The 19187-nt window shown below is 36.6% G+C and overlaps 1 pseudogene; it reads right to left on the reverse strand.

The window, feature by feature from the left end:
* Nucleotides 1-9483: 9483 nt before the first annotated feature.
* Nucleotides 9484-19187, reverse strand: part of LOC140146655 (sodium- and chloride-dependent glycine transporter 1-like) — a 115719-nt pseudogene continuing 106015 nt past the window's right edge.

Consider the following 19187-nt stretch of genomic DNA (forward strand, 5'->3'; position numbering starts at 1 on the left):
ATATTATTTAAAAACCAACACTGATGTTTTGCAAAAGTTCATTCTACAAATCATATACTTTGAAAACTTGCTTGATTTAGTGTTGTTAATGAGTTATGTACGTTTTACAAAAAACTCAAGAACTCAAAATAACTCAAGAACCACATAACCTACAAAAGTTTATCTGTGTTATTTGAATTCTTCTATACACTCGCTATGAAATGATCAATGCATTTTTCCAAAGCTCGCTACCATTTGCAAGATGCTGTGAATTACCAAATCGCATAGTAGATAACCTTAATTCCAAGTTCGCTCATGTGTCTGATTGTTAAGATCCTCTCGACTATAGCAGGTTACCATCATACCTTCCTGCTGAAGAGCCAATTCCTCAGTTATACCCATGGGAAGTTTATGCCGAGTTACTCAAACTTAAATCTGCTAAATCTAGCGGCCCTGATCAAGTTCCTCCCAAACTGGCCAAAGAGTTTGTGTATGAGTTAAGTGTGCCTCTTACCAAAATTTTGAATATTACTAAACAGCATCCGCACAGAATTGACAAGTTGAGACTTTTTCGCTCACATCATTTTTGCCAAAATAGCCGAAGGTTTCATTACTGATTGAGTCCTGCATGATAACCAAAATGATATTGACATCCGCCAATATGGTAATGTTAATGGAGTGTCAACTTCTCATTATTTAGTTTCTCTTGATCGTTTTGTATTCCAGGGAGCGGAGAGGAGTCGCAAAATATTGGCAGTGGTACTTACGGACTTCTCGAAGGCGTTTGACATCATTGACCATTCTTATTAGTAAGATCATCGATATGGGAGTCTGTTGGTCCTTTATTCCTTGGATTTGTGATTTCGTCCGCAACCGTCAACGGTGTATCAGATACAACAGTGTGCTTTCAGAATATACAGCTCTTCATCATGGTGTACTCCAGGGTACAAAGGTTGGCCCAATTGGGTTTCAAATTCTTATAAATGACGCTGCCCAAGACGCTGGCCAGTAGTCGGTGTTAAATATATGTTGATGACTTGACATTTGCTGAGAATTTTTCCGGTGGTTGTGCTAGTTCACTTCAGGATGATCTTGATTAGTTCTCAGAGGGGGCTAGTGACAGCCACCTGAAATCCCAGCAAGTGTCAAGCCACGCTGATTGCTTTTTTCTTAAGAATGCAATGTCACTGAAGCCAATGTGTTGGATTTATGGCTACAGAACATGCAGAACAAGCATAAAAATGGAATGGGAAGCACGGTGGTCCAATGGTTAGGGCGCGAGCTTTATAATACAAAGGTTGTGGGTTCGAGCACCACCATGGCCAGTGTGTTGCGTCATTGGGCAAGACGGCTTAATTCCCAATTTCTTCACTCCACCCAGGTGTAAAATGGGGAGCTGCTGGGGGTAATCACAATCTAAGGCAGCTGAGAGTACCCGCGCATCAGTTGCGGACTTGTGGAAGCGGAAATGATTCTGATATATCCTAATGGTAGCGGAATAATTGAATACCTGAGTGGAAGAAGGGCCCAACTCAATTTTTACAAAAATGAGTTAGACCCATCATTTATTGCCAGCAGACTGTTCTTCCTTGTGTGTGAAAGATGAGCCAAAATCCATTTCCTAAATAGTCTTCCACTTACACTCAATCATGGTTTTCATGGAAGAAAGACCCAACTCCACGGAGTTGGGCCCTTCTTCCACAAATATTGGGTAAAAGAGGAATTTTGTTCATCCATGAAATCTGCTTTTCACTACAATAAACTTTCTTTCTAACATATTACCTGCTTCTACTTCAGCAATTTATGGATAATTTCCACATTTCTATAGCTATTTATAACACATCTGCTTACGGAACTGGCACTTGCAGTATATTAGTGGAAGAAGGGCCCAACTCCAGCTTGTATTAACACCTGTACCGTTGCCATGGAAACATCATTTTGAATGTATGTAGTACTGTATGTTTATGTATTAAAGGTCCCCTGAAGATGAAAACATTCTGTCTATAAAACTTTTCCAAATATTAAGTTTTTTCTTAATATCTCAAAAACAGTTTTGATGGAGTTGGGCCCTTCTTCCACTCAGGTATTCAATTGTTGAAGTGTGTTGGTACTTAGGTGTAGCGCACGTTAAATCACCGACATTTATTTATTTTATTTATTTGTAATGGACACGTTAAATCACCGACATTTATTTATTTTATTTATTTATAAGGACACTAAATCCCGGTTGTTCATGCTACGAACCCTAAAACGTTTGGGTTTTTCCACCCAAGAGCTGGGTGTCGTGTATAGTGGATATGTCAGGCCAAATCGTGAGTATACGCTGATGTAGCATTATGGTATTTCAGCTAAACAGAGTAAAGAAATTGAGGCCATTCAAAAACGTGCCTGCAGAATAATCCTGGGTCGGTACTATTTTTCGAATAGTGATGCTCTTCAAATGTGCAAGTTTGACACTCTCTCTGGTAGGAGGTGGAACACTGTCTTAGGTTCGTCGAATACCAAAGTGAGTCATGTCATTTTATACAAGTTAAAAGTGCAATTTTAAAAAAATTATTTTAGTGATTTTTATACTCAATTTTCTTAATGTTATTTCAAATTACTTTTTTGTGTGTATTTCATATCCTTTGCAATTTTTGCTTGATATTTAATTCAATTATTGTTCATATGTGTATTTTTATATTGTAATTATTGTATGTAATTTGGCATACGGGCCACGACTTGGCAATAGAGAGATTGCGAAGAGGCGTTCACTGCTAACGCCATACGGGTTACGTATTACGACATTGTGCGGTAAAACGTCATAGTGCCGTTCACATCCATTCTAGTCTCCTACACAGCCAGCTTGTGTTGGTCCTAACGCTCGTCGTTCCTAGTATGTTCGTGATAGCCCCTACTCATACAGTCTGACCGGAGACTATAAGTTTATTATCTATACGCAATTGCAATAAGCTCATGGTGGTTACCTTTCCTTTCAGTTCACCTTTATATATGATATGCACTATAAAGGAACCAGGAGTCAAACCAACTTTGTTCTTTTTGAACCACCATAATATTAATATGCAGGTAAAAGAACTTTTCATTCACGTGCTACTAAATTGTGGAATAACCTTCCAACTGATAGTAGATATAATTTTAAGTCAATAAGCAGCTGTTTTTGATAAAACAAGTGTAATATGTCTTTTAATCTGAATTTTACATGATTTCCCTATTGTTCACAATTTCATGTACCATTTATAATTAATATTTATATTTTCTGATTTATTACTGTATATTTTTATATGCTCTTGTCATTAGGAAACGAATTTGGAGAAAAACTTCTGTTAATAAAATACTATGCTGAGCCACCAGCCCGGGTGGCTCACGCTCCAATAATTTCAGATGATTGAGCTCAGTAATACATCAAAGAATGTCTTCCAATTCATGAAAACAAATAGATAATCAGCTTATCGGATTAAAAGCTTAGAGGAAAGTCTGTTTCCATGCCTACAACTAAACACTCCAAGTGGGACCCCAATATAAGCAAAGTAACCTTAATGTAGCATCAGAGGAGGCATAAAGGCATTCCTACAATGCACTATGATTGGGAAATTTGATCAATATAACCTAATCGTAAAGGCAAAGTCCCCATTACCAAACAGACAAAATGGTAATTTTAAAATTGCAGCCAACGAGCTAATAGTTGAGACTTATCAAATTAAATTGGATTTTCTTATAGAAAACATTCTTAATGTCCCACTGCATTAATTTTATTCATAAGTCTCAATGTTTTGATGTTAAATAAAAGGATGAAAACACCAGATATTTGCACACAATCCCAATGCAAGGTATGGTCAACTGTGCCACATGTGTACAAAAGCCAGACATACCAAGGTCAGAAACCCTGTTGGGTTATGGGAATGTCGGTGTACATCTTCTGATGTAGCATTGACCACCAGTTACCTAATGTAACATTGCCCAACAGCAACCTTAAAGGCCCATTCAGTGATTTGCTCATCCGGACGATCGTAAAAATCATCAAAATTCAGATTTTGGTACCTTTGTAATTGGCATAGATGTGCTAACATAGCCTGCTAGTGGTTCGGTCGAAAGCCGTGTATTTTAGACAAAATAAAGCATTTGCATGATTCTGGACTTTTGATACTGACAGTACAAAAGTCCGACTCGAGATCGAAAGAAGCTCACTCTCCACGTACCAACACGCGTTGCGTATTGTTTCTACTACTTATTACATCAGTAGCTACTATTTTAAACAAAATACACAATTTTAACTGTTTTTCATATTTGAATTGACCGTTAGTTTGCCTCGGTGATCTTTAATTGCTTATTTTGTTTTCTACTACAAAATTGTAGCTTAAAAGCGTCTGTTTTAAATCAATTTAGACTCTACTTCCCCGTGTTAGAAACACTGGACTAGGAAGTTTTTCCAGTCGATTGGTGGCGCACTGTACGAAAATCTCGATTTTCTCAGAGTTGAAGTAGAAAACCTTTCTAAAACTTCTGTTTTTTGACTAATTTGTCGATGTATTCAAGGGAAAAGTGGTTTAATGAAATTCTGTAGACTTATTCTTTATTTCTAAGCAACTCTGACAAATTTCCATTTTTTTAATGTTCCTGTGAAATCACTGAAAGGGCCTTTAATGTAAAACAGAGGGCGCTATTTTCTGCCGTATATTCACTCTCATATAGACTGATTACCTTCCAAAACTTCAAGTGCTGCTCATATTAGGCTTTTGTCAGTAAGATTCTCTTTGAGTTTGGCGTTATCATGGTTATAGTTCCTTCTGGCCTGTCTGTCTGTCTGTCAAGTTGTAAGATTAATTAAAGTCAAATCAAGTCAGTCAAGTAATACTTTATTACTTATAATACAAAGCGATTATTATTTTTACATAATTATGTTCATTTTTCAGACAAAATACATTCTGGAGTTTAATCTTTTGATCAAATGATCTATGCCAGTAGAATTTGTTGTCATCAATCATAGTGCCAAGATATTTATATGAAGACACACGTTCCCCATTACTAACTTTCACGACTATATGGCTTGGAGTTGAACCAGACGTCCCGAAATCAACTATCAGTTCAGTAATTGGCATCACAGTATTTGACACACTCAACAATCATGATAAGCTGTTGATGGTAGACAGTATCATCATCAGTTTTGTAATTAAATCAATCATACCAGTATCATCAGCAAATTTAATGAAGTTCTCCAGATCTACAATCAGATGTATAATAGTGTAAATAAAAACATTGCTAAAACTGTACCTTGTAGACACCAGTATTGTACTGGAGAATATGAGATATATCATCTTGCTTGAGTAACCTTCTATTTATTGATTGCTCTGTTGTTCTTTTTTCTTGCAAGTCACCACCAACATTTGCCATTAAACCAGGCCAGCTTTGCCCCTGCATTTTTGATGAAAATTGTGCTGGGATTACAAGTCCACGGCATCACAGAAGATTTTAGTGACCCTGCAATAATGTCTATTTCTCTTTAAATACTTGAATCCAATCAGTGGAGGAGTTAAAACCTCTCAATTCGTAGTAGATGGCTTTGTCGTAGTGCCGTGCCTTTCTAGCCTCACATCTAGCTTCACACGCACATACTGCAGTTACTGTCCGTTTTCCTATACACAATACACAGTGCTCTCACCATTGACGCGTGACCTCTACAAATGATGTGTATGTTGGAAGAATGGGCACTTGCCTAGTTAACATCACTGTGTGAAAAATAACCAGCCAATATTTAACTTATTCTCCAAACTTCTAGCAAATATATTTCTCTAACATGACCTAAAATTACAGCTAGGTTAGATGTTCAGAAATAGTCGCACTTTTGTAAAATATGAGTGAGGGCAAGGCATAGCTAGCCAACTCCCCGTGTTAATTGAATGGAGATTTGACCGAAAATATTGGTATCGGACCGCTCACTTCTGAAGGATGCCACAAAAAAACGGTACAAGCTACATTTTCTGGCAATCATCATGATGAGTTTCTTATATAGTATGCCGAAATTGGGTACTGTAGGTGATTGACAAAGGGTCGCACTTTTGTGTTTTAGGAAGGTTATGTAAACGACAGATAACACCAAAAATATGAAGAAATTATTTCCAAACCGTGTTCAGTCAACAATCATTATGTTGCTCATTTTCAAGAATGCTGGTTAACAAAAAGCAGGCCATTGTCTCATTTCGTGAACAAAGGTCCACTACCATTGTTTCCTTGCGTTTCCTTTATAATCGGTTACCCAACTGAAGCTGTATTATAGCAGCTCATTGCTACATTGTATATCGCACATATAAAACAGACACATGTGCACAGCCAGAGAAGATCCGATTTAATCAGTTGAGCTGTTTCAATGAGTGTTATCTTGGTTTAATAGCTTTTAATGGGGTTTAAGTCCTGCAAAGGTCGAGGTGAATTCTACTGTAGACATGACTGCATCATGACTGGATTATAGTCTGAAGTACCCACTTTGGTAAGTGCTGTAGAAGCACACACAGCAGTCACGACAAGATCCACGATCTTCTTTTGTTGGATCCTTCTGTTCCAGGCCAAGACAATTTGCAAGATGTAGAGTCCGGCGACCAGCAGTGTCTGTATTGTGGATACATGTACCTAACCAGCCTACTCTACTATAAAAAGTTCCATAATCATCCATCTACAATGTCATTTGAGTTCCAAGTATTCAACGATGTCATTACTGGCACTGGGTGGTCGATACATAGCTCTGAAGTGATAAAACAGACATGTTTATGTATATTAACAATGCCCTGGTGATGTGTTCATGATGATTGGTCATAAGTTTGGCTGCCAAGATTGGAACACGAGTTTAGCGTACGATTGCGCGTATTAAAGATAACATAGTTCCAGGAAACATCACCATTTTCTTGGATTCGCACAATGGGTGAAAATTTAAGAAAACTTTCAGTTACAAAAATATTGAATAACAAAAATGTTGAATAACAATATAAACTCCTCAACAAAAGTTTAGAAAGTTTTTTCAAGCATCTATATATCTCTTATTTGTGTCATGTTCCTATCGTGCTGCATATCAATGGATAGCTATTTTATTCCCCTTTACAATGACACCACATTTGACATTATCCGCCTTTTCACGTCTGTGTACACGTTTTGTGAATGTAGTGAGGTCTCAAACAAATGTGCCAAATTGGCCATTATTCTGTACTCAAACAACACTAGTCACTAAACTTCAATAGCGGGTGGAAAAACCATACGGAGCCACAACAGCCAGGCACATCCTCCTCATTTTGCTCACCAGCCTGGTCACACGTTGCTATGGGATAGCATTCCATTCTTCAACCAGGATTCGTCACAAGTCATTCAATGTGGTTGCATTGGCTACTCTAGTACGCTCAATACGACCAAGTTCACAAGTGTTCAATCGGGTAGAGAGGTCTGGGCTGATGGCAGGCCATTCCATTCTACTCCCATATTCTAGACTTATTCTGCTACCCTGACTCTGTTGGGGCGAACGTTGTCATCTTGGAGGACTGCACGAGGTCCCAGATTGAATATATGGCACTGCAGCTTGCTTCGTAGAATAATGGTCAATTTGGCACATTCTGTTCGAGACCCTACTACATTCACACGACGTGTACTCAGACGTGAAAAAGATGATAGTTTCAAATGTGGTGTCATTGTAAAGCAGAATAATGTAGCTATCCATTGATATTGCAACACGATGTGAACATGACACAATTAAGAGAGATATAGATGCTTGAAAAAACTTTCTAAACTTTTGTTGAGGAGTTTATATTGTTATTCAACATTTTTGTTATTCAATATTTGAATACACCCATCCGGGCTCGTGTATAGACGCATCAACATCTCAGTACGCGTGCATTATTTTGTACAATTTCACTCCGAACAAGTGATACGCGTCTATTAGCCTATAATTAAAACGTTTGAATAAAACCAAAATGCGTTCATAACACGTTTATGACATTTTAAGAACATTTGTGTGTTTGCTGGGTACTTACATACTATATTCGCCAAATTATAGTAAGATTGTCAATGACTGAAAGTTAATAAGATTTGAAATACATTTAAGCAATCTAGACTGAAACAATTGTCAGATTACCAATTGCAATTGTTCCACGAATGAATGGAATCAAATACCTTCGCTTGAAAGCAATTCCTTTGAAGTTCTTTTGGGCGACGAGCGACAGAGTGTTTTGACGAAGAGTTATGCTTACAACACACACTGTGCAAAAGTATTACAACATTGCTAAAAAGGAATTCCGCAAACTGTAAGTTGAGTATTAATCCAGTATCTTGTCGATTTCACTGCATGGAAATGTTCTTTGCATGAAATAAGTAAGATTAGGATAATAAATGGATGGAAGGTGTCACAAGTGGTAACAACATGCGCCTTTTACAGTGGCAGAAAGACCGGAATCCGTTTGAATGCAAAGAAAAAGGAAACTTTAATTCACAAAATGTCCAGATACCTTCAGAATGGTTGCCAAATTGTTTAATTGGTGTCTGATAGTTATCCGGAAAATGATTAAGGAAGAAGGTTGCACTGAAATGGTGATTGGACGAAAATAACAGTCACAGATGGCGGACGTCTTGCAAGAATTTGGTGACTCGGAAATTTTAATTCAATGTAATCAGGTGCTCTTTTGGACTAACCACCTTACTTTTCTTTCTTCGGAGTCCTCCATACCTCGAAGGACCTTTGTCTCCTGATATTTTTCTTTCTTAATACGACCTGTGACATGTATGGCTCAGAAGTTATGTGCCGCAACAGGTCAGGGGTCAATTTCCAATTTGTATAGGGTCAAAATTAAACCCTGTAGCAATTCATCTACAAACGGGGATTAAGAAAATTGGTTGATGTGTTACGGAGACAGATTATAAACAATTTGTAATTATACCGCGCTGCACTAGTACGTTCACGCGGTACCTCTGCATTGAACCAAATCATGCTGCTCACTCGCACCTGTAAGATTAGTATCTCTGAAAAGAGCGATATTGTATTCAATCTATGATTGCAGACATGCGATGAGTGCAACCTGCATGTAGTGCAGCACGATATATTCAAATATTGTTTTCACTTATTGCTATGGTAGTGAATCCAATTATTACGTCACGGCGAATAGGATCAATGGCAATTTATGGTGTTTGACTTTGTTATCTTCTATCTCAGTAACTTTACATTGTAAACTATTGTTTCTGAATTCGTTTTGGTAAATGAACAATTTGCTACAACATTCACGAAAATCGCAGCAATTTCAATTGTTGATCCTTGTATAAGCCTATGTGGCCACTTATTTCACGATGCCCAAGGATGCTATGATGGCATTCGTCAGATTCTGAATCAGTAGGTCTCAGAGATATAGAGAACACAAAATAACGGGCGCTACTTTTGAGTCAAATATTTGTAGGGGTAGGTAAGTGGGGGTGTACTGTTCGTATTGTGTGTATCGACTCAAGCAATTCCAGAAAGGAAAGAAATACTTTATAGAAAAACAGTTATATTTGTACACCTTTATTTCTTCCAATATTACATACAAGTAACAATGTAACGAAACAGCGCCATATTTAACTAGTCAATTTCGTGTACGTAATTGGTCAGTCATGGATAACGTTACGTATACATCAATAAGATACGAGTATTAACCACTATACTACATCAACTTTACATTTGCATAATTTCAGTTAATTTACCACTATGGTTCGACGCTCTTGAAATCGTTTTACAATAATTATAATTACTTATATGACAATACTTTACACAATAAAATATCGCACATATCAGTTAGGATCCTGAACCATTTCACACACTGTATTTCTAAACTAGTCAAAATACGGTGTAGTAATTTCAGTTTTTTTCGTAGCCCATACCAAAAAGAATCGCTAAAAGGAATTTCAAAACCTGTTTATATTTCTTTTCATTATATTGGTAAATATATGTTTGATTGTAGCAATGAGTTAAATTAACTAAAAATCCCTACTCATTGGCGACGACATTTAAAAATCTATGTGGCCAATGTGACGTCACGATAGCCTTACCTGCTATCTGCATCACAAAATACAATACCACTCCACATCGTCAACACCAGGTAAATAATTATTCTTGTACAGGCGTGAAAATAACCAATAGAAATACGCCCTGCAGCGAATCACGTGCAATTGTAATCACACCGTCTAGCACCAGTTAACAAAAAAGCTGAATTTATATGCCCTACTCCGTCGCTGAGCGATACACGATTGGTATTTGACCAATAAGGTAGCTCGCTTTTCAAATAGGAGTTCTGAGTCATTGGGCGACCAATCAATATCACACGGCGATGTAGTATAGAGTTGTCTTTCCAATTGGCCACTAAGAAAGTCAAAATCAAATGGGAACTGACAAAAAAAATCGATATTTCTTGAGTTGGTAACTATAAAGATGTGTAATTAGATGCACAGCTTGTAAAAAATGAGTCCCTTAAGCTTTTGAGTGGCAGCGGCGCATTGCGTAGTGGGAAAGAAACGTACCTATCTACAACTGTATCAAATTTTTTATACTTAGCCCGAGTCTATTAAACACGGCAGAACAAAATCGCCATGCGTGGCTGTCGAAAAACTAGATGATGGCGGTGTGCACTGCTATTACACATAGTCAGCGCACATTCAGGTGAATACTTTGTCATTCAATTGGATTTACAGCTATACTCGATGAGTAAATTACGCATCGAGTTTACGACTATTATGATGTAACAGTCTTTGAAAATTGCGCTTGCCATTAAAGGGATAATCTTTAATAAATTTGTACAAGAATTCAAAAGTTTATTAAGGTAAGTTTTATAAACATAACTTACACAATATAAAGAAGGCTAAATCATGCGTCTGTTTTCCTTTAACCAGCTAGGTTCACCCATGAACAAGTTCGACAGTTAGGGCTGGGGAAACTTCAAAATTATATAGTCTCAACGTTTAGTTGAATGGATGAAATTGTTGTTTCTACAGTGACAAAGCTGACATTATGAAAGCTTCTGCCCACATATCCCATCATGCACTTTTCCATACATTGGTCGCTTTGTGGTATAACATTCACAACTTCACGCGGGCGACGCGGGTTTGAAGGCATTGAAGTGATTCCCTGGTATTGTATGGTGGAATATATGAAAAAAGGTCTAACATTAATAGCCAGGGACACGAATTGAACATCTTCATAGATTGGATTACTCCGTTTTACAAGCAAGATCACAGGGTAAACAAACAAAATCAAAAACAAAATCGTTGTTGGCTGGCAGCTCAAATTCAGCTTTCTGGCAACGGTCTATCGGTAAGAACCAAAAACAAGTTGGTGTTACAAAAGGTCTTGACTTACAAAATTCCCGATTATGTTCTGAGATGATATGTAAATAGAACTGGGTCAGTGAAACACTCCCGTAATCATAAAACCTGACATTATAGGACCTAGTGATGAAAATCAAATTAATGTATATATATCTTTGTTAAAATGACGTTTTCTCAATTTCTTTCAAAATCATATACTTCTATAACAAAGTAAATTCTAATAATATATTGTACAAATACATCCGACAGAATGTAGATTGATGGTAATATAACAATGATTATTTTTCAATGTAACATATATCATTTTTGTATATTTCAGTTGTATTATTTCAAATAAGTTGAACACGGTGTCGAACAACAGTTCAAACATGTAACGTGCTTGAACTTGTTTGCACTAAAACTACAATTAAAATCAAAGACTCATTTAAAGATAAAACATTCCATAAAATAAAAAATAACTGAATACCGTTTGCTATCAAACAAAAGTATTGTAGTTTGATATCATGATATAACTAAGTTTCACGTATGCGGATAAAAAGTGCCATCTTTCTTCCATGATACAAAAATCTATCGATGAGGGGGTAATCCAACAAGGATGTCATAACAGACGATGTAGGCCAAGCTGGCAACCTTAAAGTCAATGTGGCAACATCCTTGATCGGGTCGGCGATGTATTACAGTATTAAAGTCATACAACAAATTCCAAAAACAGTTCTTAATTCTCCAACTCCGACGGATTTAGAATGAGAAAATATTTTTGGGGAACACTAGCATATCACATATGTAGAATTATGACAAAGTTTTGACTTTGCGTTATGAACTAATAGCGACGTCACAATTTAGAATATTTTGACGGCACCTTAGAATCAGATATTCATGGTATAGGCATATACGTAGTTCAATTGTTTACTTTTCTCATAACGCGAATTTGAGTAAATTGTCTTACAGGAATTGGTCCAGGATATTCAAAAACTACATCAACATTTCAATGTCTTGCAGTTTATGACTAAGAACCAACCAAAAGATCTGGGGGAAACTGTGATGCAATTTTATTTTCTATAATATATGCATTAAGCCTCATATACCACTTTTAAAACTCAATGATGTGCTTGTTTCAATACAAAATTGAGCCACAGATGGACACACGTAATGCAGAAGTAGGTAACCAGTTGTTTGTCCCAATTACTACACGGTATTTCGACTACGAGAGATTGTTAACAAAGTGTTTTCTTTGCAGGAGTAATATACATTATGGCATGTTAGGTATAAAAGATACATGAGGTACATAAATTAGGAAGAGTTGGCCTAATAGCATAGAAGATAGTGATTGCCGGTCTTCCCTCATAATATGTTGCATTATAACATGAATACCTTTCTGTACAAATAATTATATCCGTTACATACATGTACAATATTCATTTGCATATATATTATTTACAGATTCAGCCTACTTTGTGTACGTAAAATTGGTTTCAAATGAGTTCTATTCACAAAGTTCGTCAAAACATCTTTCATTACATCAGTAGATACACAAAATATCCACCAATACCGTTCTAATGAATGAACTACTATACCTGAGGGAATCTGACAATTAACGAAGTCTACTGTCCCTATGTTGATTTTTACATGTTGTGAAAATAGACTAAGAGTCACACAGCACCCCCCACACACACAGTAACCCATTCTACTATTCTAAGAACGGAATTAATGAACTTCTTTGATTTGATATTCAATGTTTGAAATAGAGCCAGGGGAAAGAAAATAAACCATTTAGATTGCCATATCGTATCGCATAACGATAAGATGACCCAAATAGTTCATCGTGACAGTTGTTTCGTTGCATGTTTAATATTGCTTACAATTATTGTTCATAAACGCTATATAATATCCTACAAACCAATGTAAATAATTAAACATCTACCAAAAAGTAATTGCACCCCCCTTAATGAATGACCATTATTCCAAAACGGTTGTATGCCCAATTTGGGATATGCATTCGAAGTAGAATTTCTTTCTGCGCATTATGACACCACATGTGTTGCAATGGTCCCATTATTGACGTCGCAGCGTACATTTAAATAAACGTAACCCACGATTTGAAAGTTGCAGCAAAATCCTATTGCCTTGTATTCAGTATCCATTGAACATGTTGAAGGAAATCAGCTCTCATTGGATTATCCTTTTTCTTTCACGCATTTGGAGGGGATCAAAACATGTGATCATCAATAACAATCGTCATTATTCACATCAGTGATCGTTATTCACGTAATGTCGAATTATAACATGAAGACTTCCAATATTTTTTCTGACCAACAAGGTCCTAAATGGCCTACAATTGCAAGTTGTCCTTTCAGTGGTAAAGTTACATTTAAAATTTCCTGATTGGGACATGTTACCAACAGAAGGTCTTCCACTTCTTGTGCCCTTCTTGGTCCAAAACAATGACCACGGATGTGAATAATGATATTTTTTATTATTAGTTACCACATGTTTTTACCTCCTCCAAATTCACAAAAACAAGAAGAATAATCAAATGAGCTGAAAGCATTTCCGTCCATGGACACTGAATACAAGACAATAGGATTTTGATGCAACTTTCAAATATTGGGTTACTTTCATTTAAATGTACGCTGCGACATCAAAATTGGGACAATTGCAACAAATTAGGTGTCATAATGCGCAAAAATAAATTCTGCTTTGAATGCATATCCGACATTTGGCATACGATCAACCGTTTTGAAATAATGGTCATTCATTAAGGGGGTAATTACTTTTTTTGTAGATGTTTAGGACTATATAACATAACACTTTTCTCTTCACAAAACTGAGCATATACCATGAAAACTGTAGGACCTTTTTGGATGTGATTTATCAATTATTTTAATTCTATATTATGTTCTATGTAACTATCTTTGTCTATACTTTCTACTTCTGATTCAACTTTTCAGATTTAACCAACATCTAACGATATTTTTGCTATTTATGCTACGATTGTCTATCTTGTTCCATATCAACATGATCAAATCTCCCATCTATATACTGAAAGCAGTTGTATCCTTATATGAAGACAATCGCTCTTCAGTAAAATGAACTGTGTCCTGCGCACCAACCATAATGAGTACGCTTTAGTTTGATCTCTTTCACGGTTGTTATCATGGTTATGCGCTTGTCTGTGGCCAACGAAGGCGAGTGTTAATTATTTCTCCAAACGAAGAACAGCCGGTTTTTCAAAGTGATCGATCACAGTGGGTACAAAATGATTTTTTTTAAATAATTCTTTCAGAAAATGAACTGCAATGTGTGACAAATTATTCTTGCAAGGCAAATAGGCCTATAGGGCCTGCTGAACAAATTTTAGATACTTTTTTCATTTATTGATGCCGGAAATATGTCACATTAAAAATCATTTCTATTGCATATATAAAATCTACATAGGTCATGGGCTATTGCTATTATACACTTCACCAAACTGGCTTTAGTCAATTGTTGTTTTCTATACAATTAAATAAAAAAATTGTTACTATTTTCTATTTTTCCAATTTGTGACAAAGTCCAATGGCAATACCCTGGACTTCTATACCTACTATACACTTACCAACATTTTTTTCAAACAGGGATGGTTTACGTGTTTACCCTTTGTAATAGTCATCAACAATATCCTATTGTAATTGGCATCTCACATCATCAACATCTTCTTTGTCATCCATTTTAGGAACTGACTGCGATGTCTTGTTGCATGTCATTACGTTACAGAAACAGACATTAAACCCAAACAGAACACGTGAATTCATTCCAAGACACAAGGGTAGTGTACATCAAACAATAGTGATAATATTGGGATTTGGGATTTTGTAATGATACGTATTTGGGTATTCGTCCCAACTGTCACAGGTTAACAAGATCCAGGTTAGAATGCTATAGTGTACTATATATTCCATGATAAATCCTTGATCCAAGGAATGCCAAAAAACTTTTGAAGCTGCGCATGCCGGTCACTCCCGCGTGTCATGATGCATCTTCCCGTCTTCCCACATGACATAGCTTAAAACTTTATATATTAAAATGCTCTTAAGTTCTTCAAACCACAGTGGTGTCTTAATTCACCCAGTTTCATTCATATACCCTGTCAAAGTTTCCTTCTCCTCGGTGTTCTCTTTGTAGAAATTCACCTAATCATAACATTCCTTCCACGTTTCGGTCACATTTCCTAAATATCAAGGTAACACAATTAAGAAGCCAATGCACTGTATGAAGCAGAATAACTTTGAAGACACTGCGCTCCATTCATTACACATTTCACAAGTATAGCATCCAACGGTAACAGTGTAAGGAAATCATAACTTTTAACAGTCATTCCTCCAGTACTCTGCATCCATAATACGCATTTTCATAGCATTTGTTTAACGTCCATACAGTTTGCAGCACACTAACAATATCGATGCTCGAAGTTTGAAGTCAAAATCTTGACAGATCGACAACACTGGACCATTATATTTCGTATGAAACCTTGCATACCAATAACAAAACATCCTGCTATAGCTTCTATACAGCATCCAATGGCCGGAGTTCACCATTCAAATGTGATTCGATAGGTTTCATTTGGTACATAACATGTCCTTCTTTTTGATTGGCTGGTACCCACTCTGCTGAGGGCTTCAATAACGATTTGATTTTCTGTAAGAGAACAAGGAATTCATTTCAACTTTTTTTGCTAAGGATGTCGAAAACATGAAATAATTTCAAATTACTTGTGACCTCAGTTTGTGATCTTAACATCACTACTGATGATGGTGTTTGTATTACATAATGGTCGAAGCATGATTGTAATAGCACTTTTTAAATTAAAACATTTTGCAAGTTTAATTTATACATAAATCCATTCAAGACAAAAAATAACCATATTGGGCATTAATGTCTAAACTGATTTTAGATGAAATAATCTTAATCGTCAAGTAATAATAGCACGTTTTTTTCTGAAGGAAAGAGCATCTAACAATATTCATGATACTTTTAATTTGAGCAAAAACACTCTCTTCAGTGTGACAAATTAATGATATACTAGTAACTTGAATGTTTCACTATTATGTTTAGAACCGTTAATGTTTCTTTGTGCACTTACTGCTATTGGCGTGTCTCCTTCTGACTTGGTAAAGAAGGTTATGACCATAAAAACAGGTATCATTAGCAATGAAACCACTGCCATCATCCATCCAATCACTTCACACCACACGGGATATGTATAGTCCCCGTAATATACTGGAACATAGTCTACCATGCTAAATATAGTAATGAACTGAAGGAAAAACAAAACACATAATAAGTAAACCCTATATCCCATAAATCACCTTTAACATGATTAAGGAGATCTACTTTGCTTCTGAATATCTTGTCAACAAAGTGGGCAGTTTTAAATCACGGCTATTTCGATTATCGGAAAGTACATATATTTGTCTCAAGCTAAGCGATGTGAATCAACCAGGCCAAAGGCGCCAATTTTGAAATTGGAATACAGCAACAAAGAAGGACTCAGGCAAGAGGATTTCTATGTGGCCATGCCCGTCGAGCAAGTGGAAATTTTAAAATTCTGCGAGGTATGTCTTTGCCTTGGTTGGTTCAGATCGTGCCTAGATTTAAAACATATTAAGTTTCAGGCTTATTGATAATAATGATGATAATACCCAAAGTTGGAACCTACCAGAATGATCCCCGGTGTAACGAAACACCAGCACACCATGTAGAAAGGCCAAATGACCGGCAGCTCGCCGAGCATTAACTTAATGTCATCCAAAAAGCGCCGTACACCTGCACATGTAACCAGTAATTACAATAGAAAAAGAGCATTAATAATATTTGAATCCGATTTTTAAAACGATTAAAATATATACGTGGTATTTATTTCAGTTGGTCTCAATAAAATATATAATACGTTATTTTACAAAAATTTCAATTCTCGCGATTCACATTACGATGCGCCGCCAGCGGTTGCTCTAGCTTGCAGGGGTACTTGTTGAATTTTGACCTGCAGGGCCGGCATCGCCGTTGTAGCCACTATTGGATTTTCACGCGAATATGATAATAATGTTGAAAACAGTTCCACGAAGGATTCTGTGTGATCGATAGATTGAAAATGAATCCACTATTTATTATACATTGCCGTTTTAATGTGCTTTTGCGTGTGACATTATTATATTGACATTTAAATACACAACACAATGACTTAATATAATTATGTTCCCGAGTTGTATTCGTATTACGCGGGCTTCGGATGTCGACTTTTCCCATGATGCACTGCGTATTTTGGCCTCTCCCTAGCAACCGCTGGAGGCGCATCGTATCGTGAATCGATCAAATTGCAATTGGTGAAATATAAATCGTATAAAGAACGTTTCTTCATAATCAAGAAAAACAATAATCAATAAGTATGTTTCGGACAAAATAATACAGAAGTTAGAAGGAGTGTATGACAGTTAAACTTTCATTAATATGGATAATATAATATCTTTAAAGAGTCCAGCGATAAGTGAAATGTTCTTGCACTTTTGAGCAAAAGCTTGTATTATGTTGGAAATGGCTAAATTGAAATTACTTAAGATGGCCGATATTTTCAAGATGGTCGCCAAGATGGCCAGCATAAACGAAACGGTAAGAGTATTTATCTGAAATGTATTCTGACTTACCGTAAACCCATGCAATCACGATGCATTCCATCATACCAACACCATGAGCGATATTAGCGCACTGTACCAATTTAGGAAATCAAACAAGTAAAAGCCGACCTGAAACCTCAATGACTTATGATATTTAATGGTAAAGAAAAAAAAAAGCTCAGTGATTTATAGTGCGCTACGCAGAGGCACAACGCCTAGACGTTGATCCACAAGACTCAGCACACTTTACAGGTTGTCGCTGACCACTACGGCCCACATCATTTAATAAACCAGTAAACAACAATTCAGGGACAAGAGTGCAAGAGCTCACACCCTAGACATTCCACAAATAACCATCGCAACCAGGATCAGCTCCCCGAGCTTCGTACGGGTTGCAACGAGACAATTAGCAGTATAAAGTTCCTTGTCCATGTGAATTTCAAGCTCACTCAATTTTCCACGAGAGCGTATTTGGCACCGCCAGGGTTATCGAACTGTCCAGCTCAAATTGTGGATTTCTAGTCATTTTTAGTAAATACAGAGAAACAGCTTCCTGTAATATATTTGTGTTAAGTTTGTTTGTTTGTGTGCTTCATTGTTTGTCTGTATTTTTCTCCTGTTTTTTCAGTCAATTGAAAACAATTGTTTGGGTGTTTCATTGTTTGTCTGTATTTTCCTCCTGTTTTCCAGTCAATTGAAAACAGCAAATCGACATTTAATATCAACCGGTAGCAGGACTAGTTGTGGCTTCTGGTATTCTCAGGGAATTGCACTCAAACATATATACAGTACAGGTATATACACACTTACCTCTGTAACTATGGGTAAACCAAGAACGAAGAATAATGCACAAACACCAAGCGAGAAATACAGTCTTCCTCGGTCTCAAAACTCGCGGAAAGCAGTCGACGAGAGCACTTATTACAGTCTCAACCATAATAAACTATAGAATGGAAAGCAAAGAATGATTCATATGGTGAACATGCTTTGATGTCCATTTGCTATAATTAGGCATGTTAGGTAAGCGACAATTTAACGAGATCTATTCACAAGTAAAAATAATCGTTGGTAAGAGTTCTTATATACCCATACCGTCGACAAATGGTTTCCAGTGACATGTTTGCCCGAAATTCAGCCTGGATGACTTCAGGTCGTTGGAAGATATCTACATTATTTTAAACCCTTAGCAATGCAAAGTGGGCACACTCTGTTCATTATCTTGATATATATTCCTAATTCCCAGTA

Source organism: Amphiura filiformis, chromosome 1 (genome assembly GCF_039555335.1).
Source record: "Amphiura filiformis chromosome 1, Afil_fr2py, whole genome shotgun sequence".
Classification (NCBI taxonomy): Eukaryota; Metazoa; Echinodermata; class Ophiuroidea; order Amphilepidida; family Amphiuridae; genus Amphiura; species Amphiura filiformis.